Source organism: Rutidosis leptorrhynchoides, chromosome 2 (assembly GCF_046630445.1).
Source record: "Rutidosis leptorrhynchoides isolate AG116_Rl617_1_P2 chromosome 2, CSIRO_AGI_Rlap_v1, whole genome shotgun sequence".
NCBI lineage: Eukaryota > Viridiplantae > Streptophyta > Magnoliopsida > Asterales > Asteraceae > Rutidosis > Rutidosis leptorrhynchoides.
In genome coordinates this window covers 405127025-405143247 of record NC_092334.1, presented here as the reverse complement: position 1 = coordinate 405143247, position 16223 = coordinate 405127025, and the positions used below count along the sequence as shown (strand labels likewise).

Below are 16223 nucleotides of genomic sequence, written 5' to 3'. Positions count from 1 at the left end.
GTTATCTTTCTAATTCAAGGTAATATTCATATTCAAACTTTGATTCGATTTCTATAACTATAACTATCTTAATTCAAGTAGTAATCTTACTTGAATTTGTTTTCGTGTCATGATTCTACTTCAAGAACTTTCAAGCCATCCAAGATCCTTTGAAGCTCAAGATCATTTCTTGTTAATTCCAGTAGGTTTACCTACTATATTTGAGGTAGTGATGATGTTCATAACATCGTTCAATTCATACTTATATAACCATTTTATTCGATGAAAATAACTCGTAATCACTAGAACATAGTTTAGTTAATTCTAAACTTGTTAGCAAACAAAGTTAATCCTTCTAACTTAACTTTTAAAAACAACTAAACACATGTTTTATATCTATATGATATGCTAACTTAATGATTTAAAACTTGGAAACACGAAGAACACCGTAATATCAGACATACGCCGTCGTAGTAAAACCGGGGGCTGTTTTGGGTTGGATAATTAAAAACTATGATAATATTTGATTTAAAAATTTTTATTCTGGGAAAATGATATTTCATATGAACATGAAACTATATCCAATAATTATGGTTAAACACAAAGTATAAGTATGTTTTTCAAAATGGTCATCAAGATGTCGTTCTTCGATGGAAATGACTACCTCTTTAAAGATAGGCATGTAACCTATAAATCTGACTATAAACCACCACTTTTTCAGTTTAGTTTTAAAAATTTCTGTTCGTTACGAAACCATAGCAATTTGATTCACTCAAAATGGATTTATAATGAAGAAGTTATGAGCAAAACAATATTGGTTAAAAATGGTTAAAATGAATACGGAAGTAGTTTGTTAAATTCTATACTAACCATATCTTAGCTAACTTTCTTGTATTATACATGTATTCTAACTTTTCATGGTTACACAATACGTCGGATAAATCAAAAGAAACCACATACACAATACGTGTAACTACAATAGCGGTATTGTGGGTCATGATTGAGTCTTATACAACACGTGTATACTATGTACTACTAATTGTGGACTACTAACGTTGGACTGCTAACTTAAAAACTTAAATCGTTAAAACATAAATTAAATATGATGTGAATGTATTTCTATCATACCTTGATATATTTATATATTTGTTATATGTTCTTGAATCGACCCGTAGCCAAGTCTGATTTTCAACGAATTGAAAATCTTTGAAAGTGAGTTATAGTCTCATTTTTACTATCTAATATTTTTGGGATGAGAATACATGCAGTTTTTAAATATTTTACAAAATAGGCACAAGTAATGAAAGTACATTCTATGATGAATATGTTATACCGAATATCCCTATTTTTGCTTGGTAACTTAATAATTAGTGTACGCAATAATTAGCGCGAATTCTAAAGATATATCTATGGGCACCAACACCCCCATTCTGGAAAATGGAATGCTTTAGTACTTCGATTATTATACAGATGATACTTGTATATACAGATGGTTATTCATGTACATTTAGGGATATTCTTTATGCATTTTTGTTAATGTCGGTTACCTGGCAACTTATCGTATGAATGATTTTTACAGATGGTTATTCCTGTTTACTTATGAAAGAAATCTTGTGGCCTATTATTAATATGATTTATGGTATAGATTAAACCTATAACTCACCAATATTTTTGTTGACATTTTAAGCATGTTTATTCTCATGTGATTATTAAAAGCTTCCGCTGTTGCATGCTAAATTAAGGACAAATTTTGGAGTCAGCATGTTGTATGATATTGTTTAAAAACTGCATTCGGAAACTTATATTGTTGTATAATATTATTGTAAACCATTATGTAATGGTCGTGTGTAAACGTTATATTTTAGATTATCATTACTTGATAATCTACGTTATTCCTTTTAAACCTTTGTCGATAAAATAAAGGTTATGGTTTGTTTTAAAATCGAATGTAGGCTTTGAAAAATGTCTCATATAGAGGTCAAAACCTCACAATGAAACCAATTAATATGAAACGTTTATAATCGATATGAACGAGGCATTTCAGTTAGCATCAGAGCGTTGGTCTTAGAGAACTAGAAATTTGTATTAGTGTGTCTTATCGAGTTTTTTAGGATGCATTAGTGAGTCTGGACTTCGACCGTGTTTACTTTAAAAACAATTGTTGAACACTTTTTATTGAAAACTATATATTTTTACATGTAAATATTTTGTGGTATATTACTAATGTGTTAGTTAATGTGTGATAGATGTCTACTTCCAGTACCAATCCCATCGACTCACCTAATAATAATGAAGAGTCGAATGTATATTGGGAAGATTCACAAATTCCGGAAGAAGAAGAAGAACCGGAAGAAGAGGAACCGGAAGAAGAGGAACTGGAAGAAGAGGAACCGAAAGAAGAAGGTCCGGAGGTATAAATCACTACGTGTTGATATAAGTAATTTGATATCTAGAGGTATAAATCACTAACCCTAATTTTAATTCTCATATTTTATATGATTACATAGTAATAGATGTCTTATTGCTCAATTGATTGCGATTGTATGCGTTACTAGTCGTTATAATGCTCGATTATATACTAGGGTTTAATCACGAATTTGTTTGCTATGCTACTGATATGATGAGTTTATTTTCTGTATATATAAAGTGTCTAGATGGAAAGCCATCCAAAAATTAATAACTATGTTCGCAAGAATCGCGTGATTTCGTTATGTATAGCTATAGTTATGCTTAATCGAATTTTTGACGTGTAATTATGCTTTATTCTGAAAACTGCAATTTATGTGTTTGGAATTGATGCATGAACTTATGTTAGTTGGATAGTTAATTGAAAAACACAAAAATATACTAGGATATCATAGCTATTGGATTTGTGAAAGTTAGTTTATGCTTACTTAAACGTTTGCGGTAAAACTAGTTAAATACGAATTGTTCATGAGTCAAACGACCATTTGACATGATTTTTGGAAACCAAGCTTTTGTATTCTGTAAAGTACATGATTATTACTTGATTTTAATGTAGTTCTCATGTGCTAATTGTCTCTATATGCTCGTATAATCGACCCGAGAATGACTACATGAACAAGATCGAATCTGTATCGTTTGTACATCTAATGGTCTAGCATGAAGTAGAAATTGATTTATAGCTTGAGATTCTGATATGTTGTTAATTGTATGTTATGTAGCGTATCTCATTTGTATGTGTAGCTCTGAAAACTCTAATTTCTATGTGTTGTATGTGTGCCAAAACCATAGGTCTGGATTCCGTCTAAATCAGAAAGTCCGACTTGTTGATCAAAACTGTACAAATTGGCTACATGGTTTGCTTAGCCCTTTTACCACTGATAATTTGGGATGTTTGTGACCATCTTCAATTGGCCTTTTGTGATTTACTATTTTCTGGATTAAATGAGAATTTTTATGAAACTGATGCTCAAACAGAAACTGAACTTGAATGTTTTGCATGCTACGTGAGTTCTAGGAATCGTATGATAGCATGCTTGGTCTTTTTAGAAAGCTTATGACATGTACTTGTGATATGAAGTTTATAATAATTTCTTGATGTGTCATTTATGAACAATGTTTGTTCGATTGCATGACCATTGTGAACACGTACGATAACTAAACTAGTAAGCGTTAAATTGCTAAACGAATGTGTGAAACTTATGAGTTGACCTTGGTTTGACTTTTTTATATCATTGAAATGACCTACTGATGTAGTTGACTTAGGTTGACCAAATTGACTAAGTTTGACTTTTGTTGACTTGCATGACTAGTTGACTTTTGTGTTGACTTTTACTTTACAAGTGCGTGAGCATCGGTCTGAGCAATAGGACAACTGTACTGTGAGTCGGTCTATTGAAATAAACTTATGTAAATATATATTGGTATATTTAGGTTACATTACTCGGTCGTAGTAATCTGACTACTCGTTATTTGTGTTTATTCAAGTGCACTCAAGGTGAATCTACAGTCCCATTTTCATTAACATTTTTGAGATGAGATACAAGCTGCTTTCGAACTACTTCTTAAACTAATTTTCAACTGTTTTACGCAATAGACACGAGTGCAAAAACTGAATATACATATGACAACAACAACAACAACAACAACAACAAAGCCCAATACCACATGAGTGGTGTATGGGGGAGGTGAGATGTAGACAATCCTTCCGTTATCTGAGAATAAAGATAAGTCATTTTTCCACCCAGAGTGAAACACTCTCAAGAGTAGAGAAAGTCATCCCTCTCTTTATTCGACGAATAAAGAGATTGATTCCGAGAGGACCTCCGGCCTTAAGTAGGAAAAAGTATTTTTTTTTTAAAAATAAAAATAAAAATACTAAAATAAAAATAATAATAGACGCCATGAAAATGGTAGAATCAAATTTTATGGGTTTTAAATCCTGCCTGGAATTTAATTTAGGCTCTAAGAGTCAGTCAAGTCGCCAATAAATCGACGATTGTTGTCGACTCCATAGAGCCATTATACATATGAGTTCGATCAAAAAGCCCTTAGCTTGAATATATTTATTACATACGTAAGGCTAGAACTATAAGAACAGATCCGTAGGTCTGACAAACCTCACTCAACGAACGGGTGTTTATTACTTCGTAACCATATACTTGCTCAGTGTATGCTATATAAGGTAAAGGAAGTCGTGTAGCGCATTAGCTATCCGCAGATTAAAGCTTTATATTCAAGTGCTCATAACATATGTATACACTTTTACAACACTTGGGTTGTACGCTAGAAATCTCGTGGTCTAAAACAAAGAATCATTACTCTGAATACTATTTTTCAGACTCTGCTTTATGCTACTTAAACTTGGGGTTTACAAACTTAAAACTAGACATGGTATTGTCTACAAACATTTGAAACAAAACCTTTTTGATGTCATACTCAGTTGAAACTTGACATCGTTGTTTACAAACAGTTTAACACTTGATATTTGCTGTATGCAAATTTTTGACATTAAACCTTGGTGGTCTTATACTGATAAATGTTTTTCAAAACATCGTTTCTTAAACATACCACATTGTTTACTTAAACCTGTAGATTCATTCAACTTTATGTTGACCCATTTTACATGTTTTATCTCAGGTATTAACTGCTTCCATTGTAGAATTTTGTTGTTACATAGAAGTCAAGCCAAGCACTAGGACCAGAGTTAACATTACCATTAATGGATTTTGACGGGGTGTTATATATTACTTTCGAGATCGATCCCCATAACATTAAGAATCACACAACCATGTATAAGTTAATAATTAAACGACAAAATATAAAAGTTATACGCACACAATATTTTGCGTGGAAAACCTCTCAAGGGAGATCAAAAGCCACGGGACTAGCAGCCACTTAAATTTCACTATTATACGAACAATATTACAAGAATGAACGCTCATTACAACACTCTTGAATATTATCACGTATCTCTCAACACCTCTCACAAACAGTAGATTACAATTACGGAATTCGCTCACATTATTATTGAATCACTGACACCACCTCACAGAACAGAGTAAGACGACTTTCATAGACTCTATTTTTTCTCTCAAACTCCTCCATTTTTCTTCTTACACGATGACTACTTATTTATAGTCAAACATTCTTACCAAAATTCCATCTACAAAACTCGCTCCAAAACAATTCCCACCAAAAAACTTCCCAACAAAAAATCTCACCAAAAACTTTCCACCAAAAATACTTCCACAAAAAAAGTCTTACAATATTTACTTAATTTAATTCAATAAATAACAATAGTTGCATCAATATATGTTAGTTCTAATCAAAGTATTTGATTCCTAATATAATTTGGTTTGAATGATACAAATTTCGACAAAAGGAATTGTCAAATGATATTGGATCGACATGATCTATACAAATTTAACAAATCTAGAGCTGCAAAACAACATAAATGACATTCATTGTCATTATCTCACTTAACAAACTAATTTAGAAAATGTATCTACTATGAAGTATAAACCCATTCCATACACATATTCGTATTCATCAAACCAAGAATTAGCAATTTAACTTTAGTCTAGCAAGGGCATTAGACTATGACTCACCGGTGGTGGTTAAACCATAAGCCTAAAATAGAGTTGTGTCTGATAAAATAAAATGATTATACACTGAATGATTCATAATCTGAATGATATAAAGGTTATGAATAAACTTAATTTTGAATATTAATAACCTGTTTGATAATTATTTTGAATGACAACGTGAATGATTTAAATTTACCTTACTAAGACCACTAGCATCGACAAATGTCTTGGATCCATGGTGACATCCGCCCTCGAGGGCGTTGAAGTCGTTTCCCTGTCATGGCTCGTGCCTCGAGGGCCTCCCGATGACTTTTTTCTTGTTTATGCATATCCGAGGACGAGGAGAGAAAATTAAATGGTAATCCGTAGTAATTAATTGTATTTTAGGGTTGGACACTTATACATCGGTGAAGAACACTTGTCACACATTCATGTCTTGGTGAAAAATTATACATTGATGTTACTGTTCATGTCTTGGGGAGGAAATGGAAAGAACATGCTGATGTGACGGTTTGTCATGGTGAGGAATGTCGTCATTGTTGGAAATGGTCTAACATCTTACGTGAATGAAAAACATATTATATTTGTTTAGTAAGTGTTCTTGATACAATTTAAAGATAATATTACATAACATTTATACGCTTAATATTAAAGAGAGTCTGTCAACTCTGAATGATTCAACACTAAATGATGAACCATTTATCATAATATGTCGTTCAGTGGTTAATTATAAATGCAATGAATGTTGAATATATCAACATCCAATGCTGAACCTTTCAATCAAGAAGTGATCAAACACATTTTAACTTCAAATATTGAATTATATTGAACAATCATACAAGAAATGCTTTCAATTCTATAATTTTTATATTTTAACAATGATAACTATAGTAATTATGATTATAATTATCATTCTAAAAAGTCAATTGTGCGGAGAGTCCTGATATCGCGTAAGAAGTCATGTTTTTACTAACGATATTCACTCAAATCCTACATGTATTCAAGCAAAATAGTTCTATAAACAAATGAGTAACATTTATTTCAAGTCACTTGGCAACAATGCCTCTAATAATTAGCAGTAAACGACATTTAATTTACATCTTAATAATGCACTATTAGTATATTTGATGGAAAAATCCTAAGAGATGAGTCTCCTTTATTTCTTATTTGTCTCGAACAAAATGCTTGCCTTTAACTGTTTCGACAGCCTGCTGCCATAGAAATTGTTCAGGTTGGCTGGGACTTCTTTTGCCTCTTCCACTGCCGTTTTACGACTCTTATAAAGCTGACGAGTTACAGCTGCTGTTATCGAGCTTCAAGCTCGACGAGTCAACTCACTATTTTGTCTATTGGGTTTAACGGGAAATTCACATGTCGATCGGTCATCGTTCGAAATATAAAGGTAAAGGTTTTCTTTGGTCAACCAACTTGAAGTTTAGCCAAGGGTTTCAATCATATATATGAGATCTAAATCCATATATGTTATGCCTCTAGTTCAATTTGTTGTTTTTTACTCCTTTCAATGTAATTTATTCGCAATGATCGCACTGGTTGATCCAACATTGTATTTTTGCATTGTCGCCATTCATTACTTTGATGAGGGTACAATGGTTATTAATATATTCTTCTCTTTCGCCGAAAAAAATTAGTATATTTGATAATATTTTTCACAAAACTCACTTAATGGCCCATTTTATTATTTCAAGCCTTAAAGCATTATTATGGTCATGTTTGTCACGAAACTTTTTGAAGATTTTAGCTTCTAACTTTTATAAAAAAAATCCATATCTAATAAAAAGCTTTGTTTTGTTAAAACAACTTAAATCTTTTAGACAGAGTAAAAGTTAAAAGCTAAAATCTACCAATAATAGAACTAACGTTTGAGAAAAAACTCTAAGCTTTTTGTCGTTTTACTCTCTATATTAATAGTTCTAGATACTATTTCAAATACCTAAATACATATAAAAAATAACAACTACCATCTATTAGCTATACGTTAGCAGCTACTAGTTAATTTTGTGAAAGATATTGGGGGTGTGTTTGTCAAAACTAGCTGATAGCTTTTAGCTATTAGCAGTAGATGATAGCTTTTAGGTGTTAACTGATAGTTTGTAGCTAGTAGTTGTTAGATTTTTATATGTATTTAGTTGTTTGGCAGAGTAACCAAAACTGTTAAAATAAAGAGTAAAATGACAAAAAGCTTGGAGTTAAAAGCTAAACGCAAGTTCTATTAGCTTTTAGCTTTAACCTCTTACAACTAAACAAAGATTTTTATTTGATAGGAGCTTTTTCATAAAAGCTAAGATGTTGTTTGTTTTTAACATATTTTTGTATGAAGATCTGAGGATCAAGTGTGTAAAGAAGATATGACCTGAAGGTCTGTATGCTGAATATTGAAGACTGTTTGTTTTTATAAATGCAAAATAACTTAATCATATCTATAGCAGTTAGAAGCACAATCCTAAGTCTGCAACGTTGTAGATAGAATAAGACATCATTTTATCTTATGTCTTCATAAAAAAAACAGTCTACAGTAAAAACGACTGCGAGCGCGCATACATAAGACATAATAAGATTTGCAGACTGAAAAACAAACGACACCTAAAAGTTGTGATGTGGTCCAGCGGTTGGTGGTCTGCCTCCTTTAGGGGAGGTCAGGAGTTCCACCCACGTTGGCTACATATTAACCCACAATTTCATCCCTGCCATGAAATTCCACCCATGACACCTTTTAGCTAGTAGCTGGTAGCCTTTAATTAACTTTTAGCTGTTAGCTGTTAGTTTTTTAGACATATTTTGATATTTGGCAAGGTTGGAGAACTCGGATATCAGGGAGATCTCGTTTGGACATTTTTGGGGAGATCTCGGCATCTCGAAAAAATCTCGGGGAGATCTCGGATGTTGACTTACGTTGACTTTTTAGTTTTTTAATATAATTATATGCATATATGTATATTTATATACATTTTTACGAGATTTTACTAGAAAGTCCGAGAAACGATCGAGAAATTTCAAGAAATTAAGAGGTTTTTCGAGAAAATCCAAGAATGGAGCGATAAAATTCAAAAAATCGTGGATTTGAACAAGTTTGACACCGTTGACCGAGATATCTCGGGAGATGAACATCTCATCTCGGTTGCCTTCAAAAAATGAGATCTCAGCTAGATCTTGGGAATAAATAATGAGATTTACAACACTGGTGGTAGAGTAGCTGAATCTATTAAATGAAAAGTAAGATGACAAAAACTAAAATTTAGACGTTAGTTCTAGTAACTTTTAGTTTTTCCTTCTGTCTAAAAGTTTTAAGCTTATTTAATCAAACATAATTTTTTATTAAATTTGATTTTTTTCATAAAAGTTACAAGCTGAAAACACCTAAAAGTTCCTAAGCTGAGCGTCAAACATTATGCAATTTGGACAAAATTACATGGATAGTCCGTGTAGTTTGTAGGAAAACACACGGATAGTCCAAACTTTATTTTTTCAAATGAATAGTCCAGAAGTATGCACGTTATTCACGGATAGTCCAATTTTGTGACAGACGTTAAATTGTTGCCGTTAACTCCAGGCATGTGCCAAGCACACGAGGGTATTTTTGTCATTTTACCTTAGTTTGGAATATTGATATCGGCTAAAAAGTTACGTTTTCACCCCGGTATTAAGGCCCAAAAACAATAAAGTTCCAAACTTTATCGGCAAAATACCCACTTCATCGGTCAATATTGAAGAACAAGTAATTACGAAGACGATGCAAAACGAATCAAGAGAATCGGAGCTAAAACGAATATTCTAGAGCGAAAACGGTGAAAGACAAGAAAACAAGTTACGATCCAGGAAATCAGGCTGACCAGGCAAGCCAAACGGCTTGCCAAACGGCTTGCCTGGCTTAGAAACAGCCTGCCAAACAGGCTCAGCAAACGGCCCCTGCAAACGGGCTGGCTTGGCAAACGGCCTGTGCAAATGGCCTGCCAGCCATTTGCAGGCAAAAATCAAGCTTATTTAAAGGGCATTTGTCATTCATTCCAACACACATTTCAATTCACTTCTTTCTCTCTCTTATACAATATTAGTCATACTTTCAAGGTCTTCGACTCCGTGAGGGAAACCTAGTACCCGGAGAAGAACGCCGAAGATTGTATTAGGAGCGGTCTAGAGTCTTGAAGTTGTCACTTTTGTTTTCAGAACACGTTTAATCTACTGGTACTTCTATCCCTTATCTTTATATAATATCTTCCATTATTATGCTTTGTGATATTATTGCCATGATTAGCAAGTTGTTATCTTTAGTGTATGTTATGATGTAATCAGTTATAAAGCCGAAATTATATTATGGTTTATGTATGTTGTCAAAATGCTTTCCGATTATGCTTTGAACTCAAACTAATAGAACGTAGTTATTGGCTCTGTTTGTAGTGACCCGAACTTTTCCATGTTTTTATATATTCAATGAAATTGTTATTTACAGGATTAAGTGTTTCCAACATGTTAAGCAATCAAACTTGTTAAGACTTAATTAATTGAAATAGGTTTCATATAGTCAATTGACCACCTATGTTGACCGGTGATTCGCGAATGTTAAAATCTGTAAAAACTATATGATGTCATATATATGGATATGTATATAATTAACATGATATTATGATAAGTAAGTATCCTATTAGGTATTTTAACAATGAGTTATATACATAAAAATGAGGCTATTGGATTAAGAAACTCGAAAACGATATATATAACGATTATCGTTATAACAACGTCTTACTAAATACATATGAATCATATTAAGATATTGTTACACTATGTTTAATCGTGTTAAATGATAAGTAAACATGTTATTAAGTGTATTAACAATGAACTACATATGTAAAAACAAGACTACTAACTTAATGACTTCGAAACGAGACATATATGTAACGATTATCGTTGTAACAACATTTAACTGTATATATATCATACTAAGATATATTAATATATCATAATATCATGATAATGTAATAATTTAACATCACTTTAGATATAATAAACAATGGGTTAACAACATTAAACAAGATCGTTAACCTAAAGGTTTCAAAACAACACTTACATGTAACGACTAACGATGACTTAACGACTCAGTTAAAATGTATATACATGTAGTGTTTTAATATATATTCATACACTTTTGAAAGACTTCAAGACACTTATCAAAGTACTTCTACCTAACAAAAATGCTTACAATTACATCCTCATTCATTTTCATCAACAATTCTACTCGTATGCACTCGTATTTGAACTCGTACAATACACAGCTTCTAAATGTATTTACTATTGGTATATACACTCCAATGATCAGCTCTTAGCAGCCCATATGAGTCACCTAACCTTGTGGGAACCATCATTTAACATCTAGTATGAAATATCTCACAAAATAACAAACTAATGGAGCCTATATGATACTTGCATATTCACGTGAATGATAGACTCCACAAACACTTTCATTTTTCAACTTACATGCATCAAACTACTCTCTCTCGAGTGTTCTTACTTTGTTCTAAGTGTTCTTCATCATCTTCATCAAAATATAGCTCAATCTAGTTCATAAATCCATACATAAACCAAGTTATAAAACAACTACTCAAGAACACACCAACAACACTTCCAAGTTTGCTAGCTTACTTCCAATCTTGAAAATCCACTTTGAGTGATCATCCAACCTCAAGAAATCTTTCTTATTTACAGTAAGATATCTTTCTAATATAAAGTAATACTCATATTCAAACTTTGATTCAATTTCTATAACTTAAACAATCTTATTTCAAGTGGAAATCTTACTTGAACTTGTTTTTGTGTCATGATTTTGCTTCAAGAACTTTCAAGCCATCCAAGGATCCTTTGGAGCTAGATCTAATTTTCTCTTTTCCAGTAGGTTTATCCACAAAACCTGAGATAGTAATGATGTTCATAACATCATTCGATTCATATATATAAAACTACCTTATTCGAAGGTTTAAACTTGTAATCACTAGAATATAGTTTAGTTAATTCTAAACTTGTTCGCAAACAAAAGTTAATCCTTCTAACTTGACTTTTAAATTCAACTAAACACATGTTCTATATCTATATTATATGCTAACTTAATGATTTAAAACCTGAAAACACGAAAAACACCGTAAAACCGGATATACGCCGTCGTAGTAACACCGCGGGCTGTTTTGGGTTAGTTAATTAAAAACTATGATAAACTTTGATTTAAAAGTTGTTCTTCTGGGAAAATTATTTTTCTTATGAACATGAAACTATATCCAAAAATCATGGTTAAACTCAAAGTGAAAGTATGTTTTCCAAAATGGTCATCTAGACGTCGTTCTTTCGACTGAAATGACTACCTTTACAAAAACGACTTGTAACCTGTATTTCCAACTATGAACTTATAATTTTTATTTTTAGATTCATAAAATTAAGTTCAATATAAAACCATAGCAACTTGAATCACGCAAAACGGATTTAAAACGAAGAAGTTATGGGTAAAACAAGATTGGATCATTTTTATTGTTGTAGCTACGTGAAAATTGGTAACAAATCTATATTAATCATATCCTAGCTAACTTATATTGTATTATACATGTATTCTAATATATTATGTAATCTTGGGATACCATAGACACGTATGCAAATGTTTTGACATATCATTTCGACCCATCTATATATATTATTTGGAACAACCATAGACACTCTATATGCAGTAATGTTGGAGTTAGCTATACAGGGTTGAGGTTGATTCCAAAAATATATATACTTTGAGTTGTGATCTAGCCTGAGACGTGTATACACTGAGTCGTGGTTTGATTCAAGATAATATATATCAATTTATTTCTGTACATCTAACTCTGGACAACTAGTTGTAGGTTACTAACGAGGACATCTGACTTAATAAACTTAAAACATTAAAATGTATTAAAAATGTTGTAAATATATTTTGAACATACTTTGATATATATGTACATATTTGTTATAGGTTCGTGAATCAACCAGTGACCAAGTCTTACTTCCCGACGAAGTAAAAATCTGTGAAAGTGAGTTATAGTCCCACTTTTAAAATCTAATATTTTGGGATGAGAATACATGCAGCTTTATAAATGTTTTACAAAATAGACACAAGTACATGAAAATACTTTCTATGATTGAACGATCGAAGCCGAATATGCCCCTTTTACTTGGTAACCTAAGAATTAGTAAACCAGTCTACTAATTGACGCAAATCCTAAAGATAGATCTGTTGGGCTCAACAAACCCCATCCGTTGTAGTGGATGCTTTAGTACTTCGATGTTGTTTTATCATGTCCGATGGATGTCCCGGAATGATAGGGGATATTCTTATATGCATCTTGTTAATATCGGTTACCAGGTGTTCAAACCATATTAATGGTTTTTATCTCTATGTATGGGATGTGTATTGAAATATGAAATCTTGTGATCTATTATTACGATTTGATAAATATATAGGTTAAACCTATAACTCACCAACATTTTTGTTGACGTTTAAAGCATGTTTATTCTCAGGTGATTATTAAGAGCTTCCGCTATTGCATGCTAATATATGGACAAGATTTGGAGTCAGCATGCTTGTATTATATTGTTTAAAAACTACATTCGAGATTTATTTTATTGTAACATATTAATATTGTAAACCAATATGTATTGGTAGTGTGTAAGTGTGATATTTTTAGATTATCATTTCTGGATAATCTAGGTGGTGTCTTTTTAACCTTGTCGATAAAATAAAAGTTATGGTTTGTTTTAAAAACGAATACAGTATTTGAAAAACGTCTCATATAGAGGTCAAAACCTCGTAACGAAATCAATTAATATGGAATGTTTATAATCAATATGAACGGGACATTTTACTGTTATTGGGAAGTCGCGAACCCCGATTCAGAGTACACTATATGTGTCACCCCTTGGTAAGAGAAGTCTATCAGATACAACTTGAGTTTGACTGAGGCACACCGGTTGTAGTAAGTCCACCAAGCCTTGGATTCCGACTGAGGACTCTTTCGTAGTGAAACATCTAACTAGATCCCTAGTACATTGTCGGTCTTAAGACCATGCTGATGTAGTCACCAAGCATATAAACTTCGTACATGTACGCTGAAGCACAACGGTTGTTGTAAGATTCACCTCTGCTAAGTAGGGCCATGGAACACGGTTAGTGTTGACTAGTACACTTCATCATAACGCGGTCTCAAGCATTGCACCCCGCTTGAGGGATTCTTGGTAAATTAAGGAACTGTTTGTTCGAACACATAAAGGATTGGACCGTTAGGATAACCGAACATATTCATGGAAGTCAGCTTGACTTGGCCATGGTGTTCTTTATGGTTGAACTCTTTTAAGGGTCTAACTATCTTTTAAACCAATCATTAACGAAAGCATCGAGACACATCACGTCTCTCGGATATGGAAAACCAAGTATTCTATTATACTTAAGAAAGTTTAGACCATTTTGGAATGTTAATACGTCACCCAACTAAGTCGCTCAATTAGATGAGTCGTCTGAACGTGTATGCCTGTAGTCAGACTGCACGGGCGTCGGGGGTAAGGGACGTTGCTGTATATTCAGAATCTTCAAGCCTATCGCATTACCCAGTGACATGTCTTATGACAGGGGCGTTTAGGACCAGTGTAGTAAATACAGGGTCACTGCCTATCTATGAGCCAGCACTCCATAATGTCAGCAAAGTAACTGATGAAATCATAGCACGTACTTGTTTTAGCCTTATCTGAATTACAAATTTTATCGTATTTACTTTACATTATTTAGAAAACTCAAATTTAGGTAATCAACCACTACTCCTGCACCTTAGAATTATCTTAAGTTCTAGATATAGGTTCGACTCTACTGATATCTCAAAAATACGACTCTAGGTCATATTTTCCTTACTCATAATAAGGAGTAGTACGATTTAGGCCTCGCTAAATATAAATTTAAAACAAGTACCCCCACCCCCCCTCTTAGTGGCTGACTCTGACGCTCTGCGACCTAACTACATCGCGCAAAATAAAACCTTAGATTACCTTAGATTAATCTTAGATTACCTTAGACTAAATTAGGAACCTAGTTTATCTTTTTAAAATTTAAAACAACAAAAAGAGGCATACCCAGTGTATGACCCAAACCCGAACTAGACCAGGGCCGTTATTATTTGTACCTGATCCAGACACCATAATCTATAAAGCACGTAAGGAAGCAAGAATTAGAAAACAAATGGCGTTACGCGTTACTTTAGCAGAAAACACTAAACCATCGATTGTAGGTCGAGGAGGACCGATCAGATTTTTAGAGATTCAAGGTCACTCGTTCGAGTTAAAACATCATATCATACAGCTCATCCAAAATGGTTGTCAATTTCATGGATTACCGAATGACGACCCTAATTCTCACCTCGATAAATTCATATATCTTTCGAATTCCTACAAGCAGCCAGGGATAGGATAAGATATAGTCCGGCTATACTTGTTCCCCTATTCTCTCACTCATCATGCACAGACATGGTTCGAAGGACTGGAAAAAGATTCCATCACGTCTTAGACGGAGATGGCCACTAAATTCCTAACCAAATATTTCCCTCCTTCTAAACAAACCAAGCTTAAGAATGACATCATTAACTTTAAACAAAGTTATGATGAATCTCTTTACACTGCATGGGAGCGATTCAAAACCTTGCTGAAGAAATGTCCTAATCACCGGATAGAACGGTCAGCCCAAATCTGCACCTTCTACAATGGTCTTACGGTAAATCATAGGACGACGGTCGATGCCGCTGCTCAAGGAAATCTGATGAACCAAACTGCAGACGAAGCATGGGAGTTGCTCGAGAACATGACAATGCATCATCATGACTGGAACAGTGGTGAAACAACTTCGTCATCTGCACCACTCTCCTTACTTAATAATCAAATAGAGGCCATCAAATCTCTCACAGACAAGATGGAGTCTCTTACCAAACAACTCAGAGAATTGAAGACGCAGCCGCAGCAAGTTAACCAGGTCCAGGCCTGTGTTAACTGTACCAACCCGCAACCCACTGAAGAATATCAAGTTGAGTACGAAAACCTTGACGGTTCAATCTGTTACGTTCAATACCCAGCTCGCCAATCAAATCCTGGATTCAATCAACAACCTAGGGTTAACCAATTCCAAAGAAACAACCAACC

General features: G+C 33.2%; 1 non-coding gene across 1 annotated transcript; it reads right to left on the bottom strand.

Moving 5' to 3' along the window:
* Window positions 1–15651: 15651 nt before the first annotated feature.
* Window positions 15652–15758, bottom strand: LOC139894916 (small nucleolar RNA R71). Its single transcript, XR_011775392.1, has one exon. It is a non-coding gene; the product is annotated as a small nucleolar RNA R71 (small nucleolar RNA).
* Between the last annotated feature and the right edge of the window lie 465 nt (window positions 15759–16223).